Source organism: Nomascus leucogenys, chromosome 9 (assembly GCF_006542625.1).
Source record: "Nomascus leucogenys isolate Asia chromosome 9, Asia_NLE_v1, whole genome shotgun sequence".
In the NCBI taxonomy this organism is placed as follows: Eukaryota; Metazoa; Chordata; class Mammalia; order Primates; family Hylobatidae; genus Nomascus; species Nomascus leucogenys.
Window position 1 is genome coordinate 8,564,041 of NC_044389.1, and position 12,327 is coordinate 8,576,367.

A 12,327-nucleotide genomic window follows, 5' to 3' on the forward strand; every position below is an offset into this window, starting at 1 on the left:
AAAAAAAGCAAATCCGTTTATAAGTGGACCCAGGCAGTTCAAACCTGCATTGTTCAAGGGTCAACTATATATTGGGAACTTGTTAAAACTGCAGCTGCTTTGTTCTCATGCATGATTCCATGAGTTTGGCATGGGGCCTGGGCATCTATATTTTTTTCTCCCTCAGCTTTTCTTATGCTTAGCAATGATCACGGTTTTTCACCTATTTGTTAATCATGTGTTTTTTATAGTTTATATTTAAAACCATTCAGGTGTTTTAGTTTAAACCTCAAATATACTATAAACTCCATGAGGGCACAGAATTAAACTTAGTTTAGAGGTTGATAAGTAATGCCCCACCTTTTTTATCTGCCTATGTTTGGATCCAGTTAAATCAGATGAAGATTGAAATGTAAGTTTACTGAAAAAAGTTGTTTCAAAAGGTAGCTGAGATTTGAGCAACAACGAGCTGCAAAGAACTAGGCAGATTTAAAATTCGAGTTTTTCTATCAACAAGAACAGAGCTTGTCCTACTACATTTACTGTTTAACAGAGCAGGCCAAAACAAATGACCCTCTTCAGTCAGCCAAATCCCAAATGGAAAGGAGAGAGGAAGTTGGCTGAGCCTCAGAATTTTTTCTCCCAAACTTGCTGTCAGATCAGTTAGCCCCTCCTATCCTAGAATGGAGTTAAGAGTAGTAGTCAGCCATGAATATTACGGTAGGAAAGTTTTATGTGGAGTATGAAAGAGCTTTCCTCATGCCCTCAACAGTATTCAATAGGTATTATCAGATTTTTTTTTTAATACTTTGCATCGGGTTGCTGTGATTTTTAGTACCTAAATAAGTTATGAAGTTACAGCTTCAGTTAAATCAGTATATATTATTAGTTATGTTTTGTTATGTAACAAATTATTCCCCAAACAGCTTAAAACAACAGACATTTGTCATTTCATACATGGTGTATGAAATGATACATGGTCAGGAATCTGGGAGTGATTTAGCTGAGTGGCTCCAGTTCGGAGCCTCTTATGTGGTTGCAGTCATCTAAAGGCTGCTTGAGTGTCTTCACAAAATGGCACCTGGCTTTTCCCCCAGAGCACATGATCTGAGAGAGAGGCAAAAACCACAGTGTCTTTTACAACCTAACCTCAGAAGTGACCTACTGTCACTGCTCTATTCTATGGGTTACACAGACCTACCTACACAAGGGTATGAATACCAAGAGGTGTAGGATTCATTGGAGGGCATCTTGGGGGCCAGCTACCATAATTTTATAACATGTTAGTTTCACTTTATACCTCGCAGAACAAGTAATTCAGTAATGTCTAATATCCCAATAAAATTGTTTAATGGTAATTTTGTGAATTAATTATATATTTTTATATATTATAAAATTTCCTAGCTAGAGATTAGGCTGTGAGAATATGTCCAGAGGATGATTCTCTACTACCAGCCCCTTCCTGTCTAGTTCTATTTCTGAATCAGTAATTTACATAGCATGATCAAGAACTACTCTGGTTGCATGTTCTTCTAGATAGTCTGTGAAAGTTCAGGTGATTTATAGACAGACTTACCATAAGGTAATTGTATTAGTCTATTTTCACACTGCTGTAAGGAACTACCTGAGACTGGGTAATTTACAAAGAAAAGAGGTTTAATTGACTCAGTTCCGCATGGCTGGGGAGGCCTCAGGAAACTTACAATCATGGCAGAAGGCGAAGGGGAAGCAAGGCACATCTTACATGGTGGCAGAAGAGAGAGCAAGAAGAAAGAAGTCCCACGCATTTAAACCGTCGGAGAACTCGTATCATAAGAACAGCAAGGGGGAAGGCCGCCCCCATGATCCAGTCCCTTCGCACCAGGCTTCTCCTTTGACACATGAGGATTACAATTCAAGATGAGATTTGGGTGGGGACACAGAGCCAAACCATATCAGTGATAATAGCTACAATTTTGATTTTAGTATGAGTTAATAATTTACTTCTGGTCTCCTGGGAGGTGCCTCATGAAGTGTGATTCCCATCTACTGATTTATTCAAGTGAGGGTTTCTTTTGCAGTGGCAATAATTAGAATAAGGTGAACTAGATGGCTAGTGAAGGTCATTGAAATAGTCCATAGGCCCAAAGGACCTGAAAACCGTCACTGTAAGCAAGTGGCAGTGCTTTGATTAAAATTTTAATGCCAAAGCTTAAAAGAAGTTCCATAAGTGGAATAAAATTATTAAGAATATAATTTATTTCTTAAAATATGCTACGTAATCTTAGGTTTTGTAAGATAGCAAAAAATATTACAGTGTAAGTGAGGAAACTTGAAATGTTCATTGAATTCAGGAGTGCACAATTCATTTGTCCTCTATAGCTATTCAACACAATAGAAAAGATAGTAACTTGAAGATTGTGGCGGAAGATGTTTTAACATAGCCTGACAATGCCTAAACATTCTTTGGAATTCTAACCATAAGCATTGTTAGGTCAGTTTGCATTTTAAGTTGCTTTAGGTACTTACAGATGAATGTTCAGTTGTAGAAGCCCAAATATTTGTATAATCAATTTTCTCATCCAGATGTAAGCTGTTTATTACATAGACATAAGCGTGTAGAGCATATTATTGCCAGACCCAGTGAACTCATTTGGATGTCATAATATCCAGTCATGTAGGCATATTTGACAGCAACTTTCACCTCAAGTGTTAGGAGGCACTATTTTGCTAATCAGGGAAGAAATTTTAGGAAATTCATTTTGCTTTCCAAATGTAATTTGTCATGATCAATAAAATGTTTGGTTTGGTTATTGATGAGCTTTAAAACATGCTCTCCTATGAATTCTTAGGGTAAATGAGAGATAGTAGTAGTTTTTTTCTGAATATGGAGTATATAAACCCTGAAAGTTGCTCAGTTGAGTCTTGAGAGCTAATAAGTGATGATAAATGAAAAACAAATCTTGGAATAATTGATTTTCCGAAAATGAAAGGGCAGAGAGATATAAGGAAATTGGGAAATGTTAGACTGTTGTGCCAAGAGTAATAAATATATTCACTACCCTAAAAAACTATCCTTCTAGAATAGAAAAACAAGTTCAATGACATGACATAATCAGTCAAATTTATTCTATAGGACAGGTCTTTTCAAACAGTCATTATTATTAATAGAGACCAAAGACACATGACAACCAAATGCTGTGCAGGGACTTTGACTTGATCCTGGTTTGCAAATCACATATTGGGGAAATTGTAATATACCCAGCCATAGAATATATTTGGGAATATATTTTTAATTTTCCTAGAAGTGTTCATGGTTACTATGGCTATGTAGGAGAATGGACTTATTTTAGGAGGTATATCTGAGGTATATTTAGAAGGGAAGTTATCTTCAAACAATACACAGTACCTACAGGGAAAACAAATACGGCATTAAATGTTGAATCCGTGGTAAAAATAAGGGTGGTTGTCAAACAATTCTTTCAGCTTTTTTATATGTTTGCATATGTAAAATGAGAGAAAAAAAAAATCCCTCTCTGGAACCCTGTTTCTTCACTCAGCTTTGCAAGAAAAGGCCTCAAGAGAATATATCATTGTTTATGGCTACCACCTCTACCCTTCCTCTGCTGTTCTCTCTCTTGAATTCAGACCTGTGAGACTTTTATTCCTGTCTTCTCACCAAAACACTCATTTCCACGTCAGCATTGGCCTCCATGTTGCCAGACCTGGTGGTCCTTGCTTAGTCCTCATTTTGCTTGACCTCTAAACGGCGTTTGTTACAGTCGATCAAATGAGTATAATGATTCTCTCAGACTCTGAGTTCTACTTCTTGGCTTCTCCTTAGTATCTTTTGGTGGTTCCTCCTCTTTTTTAAACATTGGAGTGCCTCCGGGCTCGGATCTCATCTCAATTTGTGTTTAGTTCCTAAATCATCTTATCCTGTTCTATAGCTTTAAATACTATTTAGATGTGGAGACTCCCAAGTTCATATTGCCACCCCAGCATCTCCCCTGAACTTCAGACTCATTTATCCATCTGCCTACCTGATACATTCACTTGGTGCCAAATAGGCATTCCAAGTTTAATATATCCAGAACTGAGCACGTTGGTCCCATCAGTGTCTTCTGCACAGCCCCAAAGCAAGCAAGCACATGCTATTTACTTGCTACTCCACATTCTTCCTCATCTCCGTATGAGGAACATCATTCTTCCAATTGCTCAGACAGTAAACCCTGGTGTCTGATTCCTATTTTCCCCTCATACCTTAACATTTAATCCCTCAGCGAATATGGTCACCCGTACTTTAAAAACATTCAGGCCAGGCGCGGTGGCTCACGCCTGTAATCCCAGCACTTTGGGAGGCTGAGGTGGGCGGATCACGGGGTCAGGAGATCGAGACCATCCTGGCTAACACGGTGAAACCCCGTCTCTACTAAAAATACAAAAAAATTAGCTGGGCGTGGTGGCACGCGCCTGTAGTTCCAGCTACTCGGGAGGCTGAGGTGGGAGAATGGCGTGAACCCAGGAGGCGGAGCTTGCAGTGAACCGATATCGCGCCACTGCACTCCAGCCTGGGCAACAGATTGAGGCTCCATCTCAAAAAACAAACAAAACATTCGGAAGCTAAGCACTTCTCCAGCTCTTACCACTACCATCTCAATCCAAGCTACATTCTAGGACAGATTATAACAGAGTTTCTCAGCCTTGGTACTATCAACATTTTGGGCCAGCAATGTTGGGGGGAAGGGCTGTCTTGTGCATTGTAGTATGTTTAGCAGCATCCCTAGCTTCTACCTGCTAGATGCAAGTGGCAATCCGCCCCAACAGTTGTGACAGCCAGAAGTGTCACCAGACATTGCCAAACTGTTCCTTGGGGGGACATTGAATTATGGACCACTGGATTATAGCAATATTCTCCTATTGTCTCTGCTTCCTCTCTTGCCTCCGTACAGCTTATTCTCCATCTAGCAACCAGTGTATCAGATCAAAACATGAATCAGATCATGTCATTTCTTTTCTTCAAAACCTTCCTGTGGCTTCCCATCTCATTAGCATCAAATCTGTAAGTGCCTGCAGATCCCTTCCTGACCAATATACGTACCTGACCCACCCACCCCCTAACTTGGAGAGCAGCTTTTTCTCTTTGTGCAGATTGAAAAGGGCATCGTTTCCACTAGATGGTTGCAGCCTCTTCCCCTGCTTTATTTTTCATCACGGCATTACCACCACTTTACATGTTCTGTTGAATGCATGGTAAGATGAGAAGTATAATTGTCAAAATGTATACAGTCGTCCCTTGGTATTCATGGGTTCCACATCTGTGGATTCAACCAACTGTGGATCCATAATATTAGAGGAGAAAAAAAGCATCTATTCTGAACACGTGGACTTTTTTCTTGTCATTATTCCCTAAACAATACAGTGTAACAACTATTTACGTAGTATTTTCATCGTATTAGGTATTATAAACTAGAGATGATTTAAAGTATACAGGAAGACGTGTAGGTTATATGCGAATACTATACCATTTTATATAAAGGACTTTGTGGCTTAAACATGATTTATTATTTGTCACGATCCTGTAGGTGACTGTAAAGTGCTTCTGCTGGTCTCACCTGGGCTGCTCATGCAGATTTTGGTATCCTTAGGGAGTCTTAGAACCAATTCCCCACAGATACTGAGGGATGACTGTTTTTAGTAAAAAGATAAGTTGCTAAAAGTTCACCTAACCCAATCTGAGAATCTCAAGAAAACCTTAGCACCTAACATAACCTCAGAGATTCTACAAAGGTCTCCCAGAAGAAACGATGCCTAAATAAGTCTTAATGTGGTCATGTAGAAGGAGAGAAAGGGTATTATTAATAGTAAAGAGAAGGAGAAGGAGTGGAGCCAATGCTTAGTTCAGTTTTGAACTGCCTCCTTGATACTTCCAAGAGGAGAGATACTTCCAAGAGGAGATTCTGCTGTCAGGTAGTTAGAGAAACAAGTCTTGATCTTAGGAGAGACAGCTAGACTGTAAACACAGATTTGGGAATAATCACTAGATAAGCAGAAATGAGGGACCGTTCACATGTCAAAATTGGAAGGAAAGCCTTGAGATTTAGTCTGATAAACTAAAGAAACTCCCTAAACAATTCCAGAGAGAAAAATACAGAGGAAAGTTTAAAACAAAATAGAAGGCTGCACAGTGGCTCATACCTGTAATCCTAGCACTTGGAGAGGCCAAGGCAGGCAGATTGCTTCAGCCCAGGAATTCAAGATCAGCTTGGGGCAATAAGGCAAAACCCGATCTCTACCAAAAAAATACAAAAATTAGCTGGACGTGGTGGCATGTGCCTGTGGTCCCAGCTCCTTGGGAGGCTGAGGTGGGAGGATCACCTGAACCTGGGGAAGTCGTGGCTGCAGAGCTGTGATCACACCACTGCCCTCTGGCCTGGGCGACAGAAAAAGGAAAAACAAGATGGGAGACTGCTAATGTGTTTCTGTCAGACAAAGAAAACAAAACGAGGTAAGATCATTTGTTCTTGAGGAAGAATAATTATTTAGCTTAAACCAGACTAAAGCAAGGGAAAGAGTTCTAAATCTGAAGAGTTCTAAAACATCAGTGACTATTGAAGTGTTGAGTACAACAGATAATAAAGCCAGCTGGCTCTGCTACTCATATAAATTCTAAGGTTATTTTAATTTTTATGCATTATAAAAATCAGTTTTTCAAAGTTGGAAGTTTTTGGAGGAAAAAATAACTTTGGAAGTATGAAGTTTTTCTCCCATTCTTACACTTCTAATTTAGTATTGTAAATAAATATGTTTTTAGTCGAACTGTAATAGTTGTCTAATTTTGTGTGACAAATGCTGTTCCAAATCTTTGTGGTTTAAAACACATCATTTATTGTTTGTCATGATCTAGTAGGTGACTGGAGTTTCCTCTGGTCTCACCTGGTTCTGTTCATGTGGCTGTAGTCAGTTAGCAGCTGGGCCGGGGCCAAACGGTCTAAGTGGGCCTCAGGGACATGTCTGAGACCGTGGGGCTGGTGTCCCCGACGGCATGTCTGAGGCTGTGGTGCTGGTGCTGGTGTCCCCGGTGACAAGTCTGAGGCTGTGGTGCTGGTGTCCCCGGTGACATGTCTGAGGCTGTGGTGCTGGTGTCCCCGGTGACATGTCTGAGGCTGTGGTGCTGGTGTCACCTGGCTTGTACGCTCGTATATGTGCATGTCCTGTTAACCCCCCTTCCCTGAGTATGCTCTCTTCCTTCATAGTCTCCCCAGAGTTTTTCTTAACATGGCAACAGGAGTGTTCCAAGAGGGCAAAAGCAAAAACTTCAGGTCTCTTAAGGACTAGTCTTAGAAGTCAGACATCATCAGTTCTGCTGCATTCTACCACACTATAATATATGTGGATTAATTCATTTCAACCTCACTACAATGCTATAAAAAGTAGGTAGGTACCTTACAACCCTCATTTTTAAAGTGAGGACACTAAAACTCAGTACTAGTAGTTTGACCACAGGCCCCCAACAGGTAAGCCACAGAACCAGGTGGGGTTTCAATCTCCTTTGCTATCAACAAGCTCTGAGATGTTTATTTATCTGAGCCTGTTTCTTCTTCTGTAAAATGGGATTAATACAACTTGAGTGTCCCTTGCCTGAAATGTTTGGGACCGGAAGTGTTTTGGATTTGGGTTTTTTCAGATTTTGAAATATTTGCATTATATTTAGCCAGTTGAGTATCCCTAATCACTTGAACCCAGGAGGCGGAGGTTGCAGTGAGTCAAGATTGCGCCATTGCACTCCAGCCTGGGCAACAAGAGTGAAACTCCATCTCAGAAAAAAAAAAGCTTCAGATTTTTGGATTAGGGATACTCAATCTATACTATTATACAGGATAATTTTTAGGATTGAATTGAGATGATTTCTAAAATATCTAGCAGAATACTTGATTCCTAGCAGGTACTCAAAAATGTTAATTTCATCATGTTCTTCTTACTGTTCTCGAGTTGCTTTATTAGATGACGGAATGTTTTTATACCTGCTATTTGTCTCATTATCTTAAACAAAATTTGAATGACCTACACCAGAATTATTATTAAAGGAGACAGTGATTTAACATTCCAGTAGCAGAGAAGTAATAAAGAAAATTTCATACTGATGGAATTTATTTAAGACTGTGATCTGAGCTGTTCTACTCTAAGGTGTTAGTGGCTGGTGATCACTTAATTGCTCTCCCAGAGATTATTTACATTTTCAGGGAAAATAAAATGCCAATGAAAGAATAGAGTAGAAGAATTTTAGGTTTTGTGGCAAGCCAGTGAGGAAACCGTGATTAGGAAAGGGATCTTTCAGTGGTACTCTTTGTGGTCTATCTACCACCATAGATGAGTCCTGGCAAGGTATTGAGTAACTCACCACAGTTTGTAGATAATTTATAGATTTGGGTTTCTATAGAAAAAAATGCCTTTTAATACAGATCATCATGCTATATTATTTCATTTGGGTATGACATTTAGATGAGCACAGATGCAGTTACTATACTATAAATCCAACTGTAGTGTTGACAAATTAAGGTCTAGGCCTGTTATGGGCTGAATTGTGCCCCACCCCCAATTCTTATGTTGAAGCCCTAATCCCCTGGACCTCGGAATGTGACTGTATTTGGACACAGGGCCGTGAAAAGGTGATTAAGTTTAAATGAGGTCTTTATGGGGGATCCTAATCCAATATGACTAGTATCTTTATAAGAAGAGGAAATTTGGATACATGGGGAGACACCAGAAACAGACAGAGGGACAGCTCTGTGAGGACATTTCAAGAAAGCAGCCATCTGCAAGTTAAGGAGAGAGGCCTCAGAAACCAAACCAGCCAACAACTTTATCTTAGATTTCCAGCCTTCAGAACTGTGAGAAAATAAATTTCTGTTGGTCCAGCTACCCAGTCTGTAGTGTTATCGGGGGTTTTTTTTGTTTTTGAGACAGAGTTTTGCTCTTGTTGCCCAGGCTGGAGTACAATGGCCTGATCTCAGCTCACCACAACCTCCACCTCCCAGGTTCAAGCAATTCTCCTGCCTCAGTCTCCCAAGTAGCTGCGATTACAGGCATAAGCCATCACACATGGCTTATTTTGTATTTTTAGTAGAGACAGCGTTTCTCCATGTTGGCCAGACTGGTCTCAAACTCCTAACCTCAGGTGATCCGCCCACCTCAGCCTCATAAAGTGCTGGGATTACAGGCGTGAGCCATTGTGCCCGGCCTGTAGTGTTGTGTTATGACAGCCCATGCAAACTAACACAGGGCCGCATACCGACCCTTACACATGGGTGTTTAATATTTGTTATTTTTTCGAAACTAAAACTGTTGGTTGCTACTTGAGAGGCTGAGGTGGAGGATTTCTTGAGCCCAGGAGTTCAAGTCCAGCCTGGGCAACATAGTGAGACCCCATTGCTTTAAAAAAATTATATATACACACACATACACATACAATATATTTGTATATGTATATGCACATATAATATATTGTATATGTATGTACATATAATATATACATATACGTGTGTACATGTATATATATAAAAGATCTACACACACACATATAAAATAAATAATAAATTTTTGTTGTAGAAAAATCAGGGATGGATTATAGATGCTGTTTCTCATGAAGTAATCAAATTAAGTTTCACAAACCAGCATTTGAAACAGACCATTTTAAAAGAGTCGTCTTATCCTTTATTTTGCCACCAAGGCTATAGCCCCTTTCCTTCCATTTCTCTGTCCTCTTCATCCCACCCTACGCTATCCTGTCCTATTCCAACATACATGCATATAGGCCAGCTATAGCTGGCCCTTTTATCCCTTTTATCTCACTTCCTATATTTTCAGGTGTATTTTGTCTAGCAAGCTTTAGTTATTTTTCCTAAGCAACAGGATGATCTTCCATGTTGTTTTTCTATTTCACTTTGTGAAAAATGAGGAGGCCAGTTGAAGAGGGAGAGAAGGCCTTAACATTTATTGAGCACCTATTTTATGCCAGGTACTGTTATTCACTTTACATAAAACATTTCCTTTAGTGAGAAAACAGCAGTGGCCACGTTTAGATAAATGAAAAGCAACAGTGATGATCTTGTAACATTGCTTTAAAATGAGTATCTGGCCATTGCCCTACTTTCTGTATATGTGCTTAGCTCTGCCATTATCAGATCTACTGTACCTGGTAGTTATGAAAAGTACCTTAATTATTTAAATCTCTAGATGTAAGTCATTTTGTGAGATGACAAACAGCATAACCTTGGGGTATGTGTCTATTAGAATGGGTTTAGAAACAACACAGGGGTACTGGTGCTTCTGAGAGTATGTCATTGATAGTCACAAGTAATTTGCCGGTGCATGCCTTCTTCTTAATGGAAAGGAATTGAAGGAAAAATGGAAAAAATTGCTAACTTCTAGACAATTAGACAGTAATTCTGAGGAAGGGACAGCTACTCTAAGGCTATCGGAAGCATGCCTGGGCTGGTGTAAGATGTCCCACCTAGGAGAGAAAAGGATTTGAAAAAGATAGTTTCCTTTGGCTTGGAACGCTGAAAAAAGGAGCCCAGGGAAAGGAGGCTTGTTAACCCTACACACCAGGGGTCAGGCTGTGGGTCAAATGTGGCCTGAGGTCTGTTCCTGTAGTCCCTTAGGATGAGAATGATTTTTACATTTTTAAAGAGTTGTAAAAAAAAATGTAACAGAGACCTTGTTTGGCCCACAAAGCCTAAAATGTTTACTGTCTAACCTTTTGCAGAAAAAGTGTGCTGTTCCTTGCATATAAGTATAGAGGATTATAGAGGGTCTGTTTGTATCTTCAACTGACAGGCTTGTGGTATACTGTAAACAGCTGAGTATGAGAAATCTTCCCAAACATTTGTAGCATTTCATAGAATTGTCCTACTTTAGACCAGTGTTAAGAGCTCATTTGTATTAGTTTGCTAGGACTACTGTAACAAAGTACCACAAGTTGGGTAGCTTGAACAACAAAAATTTATTGTCTCACAATTCTGAAGACTAGAAGTCCAAAATGATGTGTTGACATGGTGGGTTTCTTCTGAGAACTGTGAGAATCTGTCCCATGTCTCTTCCTAACTTCTGGTGATTTGCTGAAAATCTTTGGTGTCCCTTGGCTTGCAGATGTATCACCCTGGTCTCTGCCTTCATGTTCATTTGATACTCTCCTTGTTGGTGTGTATCTGTATCGAAATTTCCTTTTTTTTTTATAAGGACACTGGTCATATTGGATTAGGTCACTCCATGACCTCATCTTTATCACTTGCAAAGACCCTATTTCCAAATAAAGTCACATTCACAGGTATTGTAGTTTAGGACTTCAGCATCTTTTGAAAGGGGCATAATCTAACCCATAGTATCTTCTAAGCCTTTGTTTTACAACGAAGAACAGAGAAACTATGAAAGTATAAAGAAGTCATTCAAATTGTACAGCTATCTAGGAGCAGAACCAGTATTAAAATGTAGGTCCACTGACTGACCCAGTATTTGTTCACCTACATACTATGTAATACGCAATTGCAGTGTAATGAGGTTCAGTCAAGTGTGGTACTTGTTTGTACTACTTACACTATTCCAGTCATCTTTCCTATGTCTTCCGTTAATCATGGAGAAATAATAAATTATAGATGGATCAGAATTAATTCATTTCCATTACAGATATGAACACATCATGGACTATTGTTAGTGTATTCCGTTCTGTATCCTTTGTGTATTCAGTTCTGAAAGAATTTACTCAAGGCCTGCTGTTTGCTAAGGAGTATCTAAGCATACTTGCATAGTAAAGTTGTAGAGAATGTGCCTTAGTCTGGGTTTCTACATTGCCTATTTCAACAGGTTCTAGTCACAACTCTGCTACAAGTTCTAAACTCAAGTCTTGCTGGTTTTGTCCTTTGATAAATCACTTTCTTAAGCCTTAATTCTCATGAGTTGTTCCCATGAGATTTTCAGAAACCCCAGGTAACTTTAGGATTCTATGATTCTGTGACTGTGGTGAGACATTTTTGCATTTGGAGCATCTGATGGCTAAGGAAAGTACATGTAACTTCATGCTAAGGCGCGTATGGTAAACCACTATAAAGACAGACTTATCTGGCCAACATGGAGTGATGTTTGTGAATGCTACTTGTAGGGCCCTAGTATCTGATTATAAAAATAATACCAAACAATTACTTGTGACTTTGTAAGTCTTTCTTTATATATATTCTGGTGTATAATTGATTATAAGAGGGAGAGAATATTGTCAGAGTGTCTTATTTTGTATTATAATTACTGGCCAGATTATTCAATGAAGAACTAAATTAAAAAGGTTACACCCCAGAGATCACCTAATATTTCTTACCA